This window comes from Dendrobium catenatum, unplaced genomic scaffold (assembly GCF_001605985.2).
Source record: "Dendrobium catenatum unplaced genomic scaffold, ASM160598v2 fragScaff_scaffold_789, whole genome shotgun sequence".
Lineage (NCBI taxonomy): Eukaryota > Viridiplantae > Streptophyta > Magnoliopsida > Asparagales > Orchidaceae > Dendrobium > Dendrobium catenatum.
Genome location: NW_021319251.1, coordinates 192,804 through 201,497, shown reverse-complemented (window position 1 = coordinate 201,497; position 8,694 = coordinate 192,804). Strand labels below are relative to the sequence as shown.

Below are 8,694 nucleotides of genomic sequence, written 5' to 3'. Positions count from 1 at the left end.
CAATCATTAAAACATGAGTCATGAAAATAGATTTGCAATAATCTCCCCCTTTTTGATGATGGCAAACACAAGTAGTAAAAACTCAGAGAAGAAAAAAAAATAGTTCACTAGAAATTGTAAGTTACAAGCACATACCGTTTTTCCTACCACATCCTACTCCCCCTTTTGTCATCATAAAAAGAGGGTCCTAGACACACAAAAAGAAAAAAAAAAAAAACAACACAATAGAAACTAAAACAAACTATATAAAATAGAAAACAGAGAACATAAAACACAGACTAGAAAAACGAGGGATTTTGATCATCAGATGGAGGTGGCTGCTGAAAGTAGCTGGCAAGCGTAGTAAACTGAGCATTGAACCAGGCGATGTCCTGGTCATGCTGCTGCTGCTGGTGGGTGATGTAGCTGTCAAATCGGGCTAAATCCTCTGTGCGGTGCTGCTCGTAGCGGGTAATATCCTCAGAGTATTTCTATCATTGTGCAGCAACGTAAGCATCAAAGCGGGTCTCCCATCGATCAAACCTCTCTATCAACTGATCAACCGGTGATTGCTGGTGTAGAGGAATAGGATCAGGAATGGGAGCGAGAGCAGGAGCCTCCTCCTCCCCAGCCCCTCGAGGTTCCTCATCCCCAGGGTGGAGACGAGTAATGTGAAGGGTACTGAAGGAACTGTTTGAGTAGAAGAGAGTTGGGAGGTTAGGAGGAATAAGATACTGAAGTTGGTATTTGGTTTCAAGGACATAGGCTATGATGTGTCCTAAGGCAAGATTGGGTTTCCTCTTATGACCTGGATCACGCATTGTGGTTAAGTGATTAATGTATCGAAAAATTAAGTCCGCAGTATTAAATTATCTACGAGCCATGATGTAAAAAGTAGTGAGGGAAAGTAGAGGGGTGATGTGGACCCGGTCCCCGGCTTTTGGAATTATGGAGATGCGAAGGACATGTTGGATTATCCTAGCATCTTTGACTAAAGACCTAGTCTCTCCAATATAAAAAGGTGCATTGGTCTGTCGAAGGAAGTGATTCACCGTGGACCAGTCAAGGTCAGGATCTGAAGCGATTAAGTGCAGCTTATCCCCAATGGTGGATAGCTATAATAGTTCAACACAGTCCTTATATATGATTTCGATAGGGCGTCGATTCACATAGGAGGTCAAGGCTGTGAAGGTAGGGTTAATGCAAAAGTTTGCAAATAATTCTTGAAGAAACTCGGTATTAAATGGAAAAGTAAGAGACAAAATGAAACAAAGGGAGGTGTGAGCAAAAAGATCCATTACCGGGTATGAGATATGGAGATGATTGATGATTCTGGAGACAATTATCCCACACTCTTTGTATCGATGGTAGGCAGCCTGATCATCTGCCTCCCTGAATCGAGGGTCCAGAGTGGCCCTCGAAGAACTCCCAGAAGCCTGTCAAACTCGTTTCCCACCGGCCATAGCAAGGGATTAGCAAGGAGACACAAGAGGAGAAGGGATGAGGTGAAACAAAAATGGCTGGATCGGCCAGAATTTAAAGAAACGACCATTTCGTCTAGGCCGATCGCAGAATCGTCCAGGCCGATATGGCTCAATAATTGAGTACAGGCCGATTGGTCAAAAAGGAAGTCAGATCGTCCGGGCTGATCAGATATCGGCCAGGACGATTAGACACAGGCGATCGTCCCGAGGAGACAATCTAAACGACCATTGAAAAAGCAGATCGTCCGGGCCGATTAGGTGTATTCTCCAGGCCGATCTCACGATCTTCCAGGCCGATATTTATCATCCTGAAGTAACTAAGGTTTTTGAATAGATCGTCCTGGCCGATCCTGCGATCGTCCAGGACGATATGATCGTATCAATCATCCTTAATTATTCTCTTGATTTCCTGATTAATTAAGGCATAATTTGTGAATATCGTCCAGGACGATCAATGATCGTCCTGGCCGATAATTTAAAAATACAGTATACCATAATTGTCTATGGCGGCAACTTCTTTCTATTTTGAGCTTATCTTTCTGGCCGATACATGTATCGTCCAGTCCGATATGTTAATGTCGGCTGCCTTAATTAAGAATCCATATTTAGACTTTCTATTTTAAGCCTGATCATCCAGGATGATGTAAATATTGTCCTGACCGATATGAGTAAAAATAGAAATTCTAATTCTCTCAAGTGTGTGTGTGTAGGGTTACTTAGCATCAGTCTCTTTGACCATTACAAATAGACTAAAGAAGAGAAAAAATAAAGTACAGACTGAGTCAACCCTAAACCTACGCAATCTTGAACTGACTTCGTTTGTTCGTTCGATCTTTGATTCCTGAAAAGTTAGAAGCAACAAGCAGTCCAAGAGAATCAACAGTGTTTGTCAATCATCAAAACATGAGTCATGAAAATAGATTTGCAACAAATCCTTCGGAGGTCTGATGTTATTCGGTAGGAGTTTGGACGAAAGTCCAATGTCAGTAAGAATTTCAGTGACAAGTGGAAATTTTGATTTGGTGAGATGCCCGATGAATGTCTGGCGAGGGGCAGTATTCTGGCATTGGGTAGAAGTGCGTCGAAAGTCCGTTGACGGGTAGAAGTCCGACAACGAGTGAAATATTGGAGTTAGGTATAAGTAAGACATCAGGTAGAAGAGCGATGTTAGTTCGATGATAGGTAGGAATTCAACGTCGAGTAGAAATCTGATGAGATTCTGATGACAGGCAGAAGTCAGATGTCGGGTAAAAGTATAATGTTGGGTAGAAGATTGATGACAATCTGATAATAGATAGAAGTTTGGTGACGGTTAAAAATTCAATGTCGGGTAGAAGTCTGACGATGTGCATAAATTCAATATCTAGTAGAATTTTGACGTCGGGGTGAAGTACGGTGACAGGTAAATTTATTTTCAGGTAGAAGCCTGCTGAATGTCCGTCGACAGGCAGGAGTTTGACATCAGGTATAGCACGACATCGGGTAGAAGACCGTTGAAAGTCATTGACGGGAAGAAGTCTGACGACGGGTAGTAGTTGATGGCAGGCAGAAGTCCGACATCAGGTAGAAGTATGGCGTCAGGTAGGAGAATGACGAGAGTTTGATGGCGGGTAGAGGTACGATGATGGGTAGTAGTCTGACAGCAGGAAGAAGTTCGACATCATGTAAAAGTAAAGCATTGGGTAGAAGACCAGCAAAAGTCCATCGACGTGCAGAAGTATGACGACGGGTAGTTCGATGACAGGTAGAAGTCCGGCATCAGGTTGAAGTCTGATAATGGGCAGAAACCCAATGAAAGTTCAACAATGGGTAGAAGTTCGACGACTGGTAGTAGTTCTATGGCAGGCAGAAATTCGACGTCGGGTAGAAGAATGGGGTTGGGTAGGAGACCCATAAGAGTCCGGTGGCGGGTAGACGTACGAAATCGGTAGTAGTCTAATGACATACAGAAGTTTGACGTCGAGTAAAATTAAAGCATTGGGTAGAAGACTGACGAAAGTCCATCGACGGGCAAAAGTATGACGAAGGGTAGTAGTCCGACGACAGGTAGAATTCTGGCGTCGGGTTAAGTCTAATAATGGGCAAAAACCCGATGAAAGTTCAATGACGGGCAAAAGTCTGACGATGGGTAGTAGTCCTACGTTAGGCAGAAGTCCAACATCAGGTAGAAGTATAGTGACGGTAAGAAGGTCAGCATTGGGTAGAATTCTGATAAAAGTCCTTCAGTGCAGAAGAATAATGACGGGAGGAAGTTCGGCATCGGTAGAAGTCCAATAAAAGTCTGATAAGAGTCCCTTGATTGGCAGAAGTCCAATGATGGGAGGAAGCTCGACTTCAGGTAGAAGTTTGATGAAAGTCCCACTACAGGTAGAAATTCAGTGACAGGAGGAAGCTCAGTGTCGTGTAGAATTCAGATGAAAGTTTCAAAATAGGTAGTAGTCTAGCAATGGGAAGAAGCTCAGTGTCAGGCTGAAGTCTGATAATAACCTAACGATGTTAACCTATTTGGAAGAGGTTGTGAGAATCAACCAAGGATGTAAGACCTATCCAAGGTTGTATGTTAGAGCCTTTACTCGATGACGTTAACCTATATGGAAGAGGTCGATAGAATCGACCAATGATGTCAGACCTATTTGAGGTTGTATGCCAGAGTCTTTGCTCGACGACGTTAACCTGTATGGAAGAGGTCAAGAGAATCCACCAATGATGTAAGACCTATCCGAGGTTGTATGTCACAGCCTTTGCTCGATGTCTTTAACCTGTACGGAAGAGGTTGAGAGTATACACCAAGAATATGAGACCTATCAGAGGTTGTATGCATGAGCTTTTGCTCAATGATGTTAACATGTATGGAAGAGGTCGAGAGAATTCACCAATGATATAAGACCTATCTGAGATTATATGCTAGAGCCATTGCTCAATTACGTTAACCTGTGTGGAAGAGGTGATAGAATCCACCAAGGATGTAAGACCTATTCGAGATTATATGTTAGATCCTTTGCTCGATGATGTTAACATATATGGAAGAGGTCGAGAGAATCCACCAATGATGTGAGACCTATCCGAGGTTATATACTAGAGCCTTTACTCAATGACGTTAACTAGTATGGAAGAGGTTGAGAGAGTCTACCAAAAATGTGAGACATATCCGAGATTATATGCCAAAGCCTTTGCTCGATAACGTTAAGATGTATGGAAGAGGTCAAGAGAATCCGCCAAGAATGTGAGACCTATTCGAGGTTGTATGCCAGAGCCTTTGCTCGATGACGTTAACATGTATGGAAGAGGTCGAAAGAATCCACCAAGGATGTAAGATCTATCTGAGGTTATATGCTAGAGCCTTTGCTTGATGACGTTAACCTGTGTGGAAAAGGTCGAATAAAATCCCCCTGAAAATTATATTGCCTTGATTGGGAGGGGTGAATGCTATGTGTATGTCAAATCAAATGTGAAGAATGGTTTATCTTTAGACCGTTATTGCCTTTTTTGGGGTCGAGATTAAGACCCTGCCTAAGGATTAGAAGTCCATGTAGGGACTATATACAGTTTAAAATTGATTGGAAGTATCCTTACATTTGCTGGGATTTTCTTGAAATATCTTCATAATGTCGAAAGCATTGGAGGGATCTTCTTGATCATAATTGGAGTCAATGTTGTCCCCCAGTCCGAGCCTAATTCCCATGAAATTGATGCATCAATAGCTAAAGTCAGGAAGTTGACATGAATGACCTTTTGAGGTTGGAGCAAAAATTGCCTCCCATTTGGGGAACACGTTCCCACAGACGGTGCAAAATTGTTGTGTCCTCAAGTATTCACGATGATAAAGAAATATATAGTTTAACGTCTTAGTATTGTATGAAGATCTAGCACACAAGCAGATAAGAGATATAGAGTAATGTTCATAATAGAAACTAGAGTTTTATGTGGAAACCCCTAAAAAAGGGGAAAAACCACATGGCCTGACCCAATTTGAATGAATCCACTAGTATTTGCAGTCGATTACAAATGAGGCTCTTCTTAGGGAGAAGGTCTTATTTTGATGTTACAAATGTATGTCATATAGAGCTCATTACATGGTGGGAGTTACAATAATCAACATAGACGTGTTTGTTTAATCGGCACGACCATAATTGATAGGATAAAGTTGAAAAGACCATTGTCTGGTGATGGAGGTCGGAAGGACTATAGTAGGCAAGATCATATTCGGCAGGAGATAGGGGTTTAAAAGACCATAGGTGGCAGGAGAGCTGATCAGAAAGACTGTTGTCTAGCGATGTAGGTCGGAAGGACCATAATAGGCGATGAAGGTTAGAAGGATTGTAGTTGGTAGGAAATAGGGGTAAGAAACACCATTGTCTGGCGATGTAGATCGGAAGGATCATAGTAGGTGACGTAAGTCAGAATGATAGTAGTCGGCAAGAGACAGGGGTCCGAAAGACCATAGTTGGCAGTAGAACGGGGTTAGAAAGACCATTGGTGTAGGGCGGTACTCTGGAAGAACTCGAGGCATCATATGGTGGCCTAATAAAAGTTCGAGCCTCAGGTTGTGGTCCGGTAGAGCAACAACATCAGGTAGTGGTCCGTCGGAGGTGAGGGCCTCAAGTGGTTTTCTGGAGGAGCCACAACGTTAGGTGGTGGTCCGGCGGAGGTGAGGGCCTCAAGTAGTAGTCCAGCAGAGCAACGACATCAAGCGGTGGTCCGGCAGAGGTAAGGGATTCAAGTGGTGGTCCGGCGGAGCAATGGCGTCAAGCGGTGGTCCGGTGGAGGTGAAGGCCTCAAGTGGTGGTCCGGCAGAGCAACGACGTCCGGCGGTTGTCTGGCGGAGGTGAGGGCCTCAACTGGTGGTCTGACGGAGCAACGACGTCAGGCAGTGGTGCGGCGGAGGTCAGGGCCTCAAGTGATAGTCCGGCGGGGCAATGGCGTCAGGCAGTGGTCCGGTAGAGGTGAGGGCTTTAAGTGGTGGTCCAGCAAAGCAACGGCGGTGGTCGAGGAGGAGCTTATTCCTTCTCTTCTTCCTTCTACTCTTCTTGCTATGGTCCCCCTTTCAAGAGAAATGAGGGGTCTATTTATAGATTTATGGAGTGGCATGGCCAGTAAAATGGTGAGAGATCAAGGATAAATGGGGAGTACTTGGATGGACGGTCGATATTGAATCCCTTGATTGTGGACCGTTTGATGGGCATTTGAATGTCTTAAGGATGTTGGAATTCAGCGATCTTGGGCTCGTTGGGTTCGTCTCATCGAGAAGCTCGATTCGACTATAAGCACAACATGTTTGGAAACCGTTTGGTAACGCAAGTTGTGGTTTGAACGTTCCAACAACGCTTTGGGTCCTTGATTTGGACCCATTTGGGCTCGGATTGAGTCGAATTTGGTGTCGTTGGGTTCGTATTTCCGAGACGTTCAGTTTGACTATAAGTTGGCTGAAATCGGAGTTTGGATGGTCCTAATTTTTATTTTGGACGTTTCCAACTTGATTTTGCATCAAGATTCGTTCCCGATCAAGATAAATTTTGAGGACGTATCAATATTAATATAATTTTATTCATGTCCACTTGTTAAGAAATTCAAATTAATAAATTCTCATCATATAATTATTCGTAACATTAATATTAAGTATGGAGCCCAATAGTTTTAGAGATAGGGAGTCAAATAGTTTCAGAAATAGAAAGCTGAATAGTTAGTAACCACTTCTTATCATCGTAGTATTATTCATAACATTATTATTAAGGAGCCAAATAGTTGTAGAAATATGGAGTGAAATAGTTTTAGAAATAGAGGGCCGAATAGTTAGTAAAAACATCTTATCATTTGATTGATTAGCCAAACTACTTAATATATATTCCTTTAATGTCAAGCCATTAGTAAATAATCATTCATATCATATCTTTTGTATTATAACCATTCATATTTATTTTCAAGCAAAGATCATTCATATATCTATACTACACTAATATTAAAATGTAGCTTGTCATTCTTCTCTTAGATAATCTTAACTATTCATATTTTAAAATTAGAATAAAACCTCCACCTTTTGATATGTGTCTCTTCGCATCTTTTATTAGTCTCTTCGTTCCCATGCTTTGCAGGAAGAAGAGTTTTGAAAGAGTCACTAAAGAAGCTTCGCCTTCTTCTAGGACTTTGTTCCTATCTGATCGAAAATCATGACAGAAGATGGCCATGACTTTGCGTGCTTTGCATGAAGAGTTTCAAACTTCTTCGCCTTCTTCTATGATGTTTTCCTTGTCATATTGGAAGTCACGGTAGGAGCTCATCATGAAGGTGACAGCGGGAGCTTGCGGCGAAGGTAACAATATTTTTTGTCTTGCACTCTCAGTAAATCCTAGCAAATCTTCTATTCTTTTTTGAACTCAGGAGTCAACAGAGCCGAGTTTGTTTTAACTTCTAATGGATTTTTTCTTACTATTACAGTTTGATATTGTTGAACTTTGATCAAAGAAATATATTGGCAAAGGAATCAAATGTCTTAAGATGAAAAGTTTTATGCAGACTTTTTATGAGAATCGACCTTCTTAGCAAAATCATCCCCAAAGAGGTACTTAATAATAGGAAGCTATTTCATTAAAGATATTTTTTTAAATTTCACATATAATTTTTTATTTTGGAATTTCATAATTTGAACATTTCTGATGTTTTATCAAATAATCCACATATCAATGTTAAAATAGTTTATGATCAATTATGAAGTTATTTTGGGTTACATTAGATAATGAAATGATTTGATATTTTATAATGCTATTTCTTTTGATTACAGGAACAAAGAATTTATTCCAGCTGAATCAGACATTTCTTCCATGATTCTTGTATTTATTTTAGTTCATGCTCTATGTTTGAACTAGATTAAAGTGTCTTCGGATCTATATATTTATTTTGTTTATACTTAATTATTTAATTTTTTAGAAGTGTTTCCTAAACAACATTCACAACTCATTCCGATATTTACATTTTTACCTCTGTTTAGCAATTCCTATAAGTCGTTTTCAAGAATAAACTTATTGATTAATTAAACTTTTCCTCTAATCATGTCTCAGACTTTCAACAAACTTGTCAAAGGTTGACAAAGTTCTTATTGTTGAAAGAATTATCGAGTCCCTAGGATTGCTTATAATAGCTAAATCCTTAGTCAATACTATTAAGTAGCATAAAATATCTAGTGGGCAAAGAAAGCGAGTTACTGTTGGGCTTGAAATCATTATAGGACTTTATTTAT

General features: G+C 40.9%; 1 long non-coding RNA gene across 1 annotated transcript in view; it reads left to right on the top strand.

The window, feature by feature from the left end:
* LOC110099211 overlaps positions 1-8,446 on the top strand; it is a 29,740-nt gene extending 21,294 nt beyond the window's left edge. The window contains exons 2-4 of the long non-coding RNA XR_002303419.2: positions 7,553-7,770; positions 7,896-8,019; positions 8,239-8,446. This is a non-coding gene — a long non-coding RNA (uncharacterized LOC110099211). The remainder of the gene's footprint in view (positions 1-7,552; positions 7,771-7,895; positions 8,020-8,238) is intronic.
* Positions 8,447-8,694: the final 248 nt, after the last annotated feature.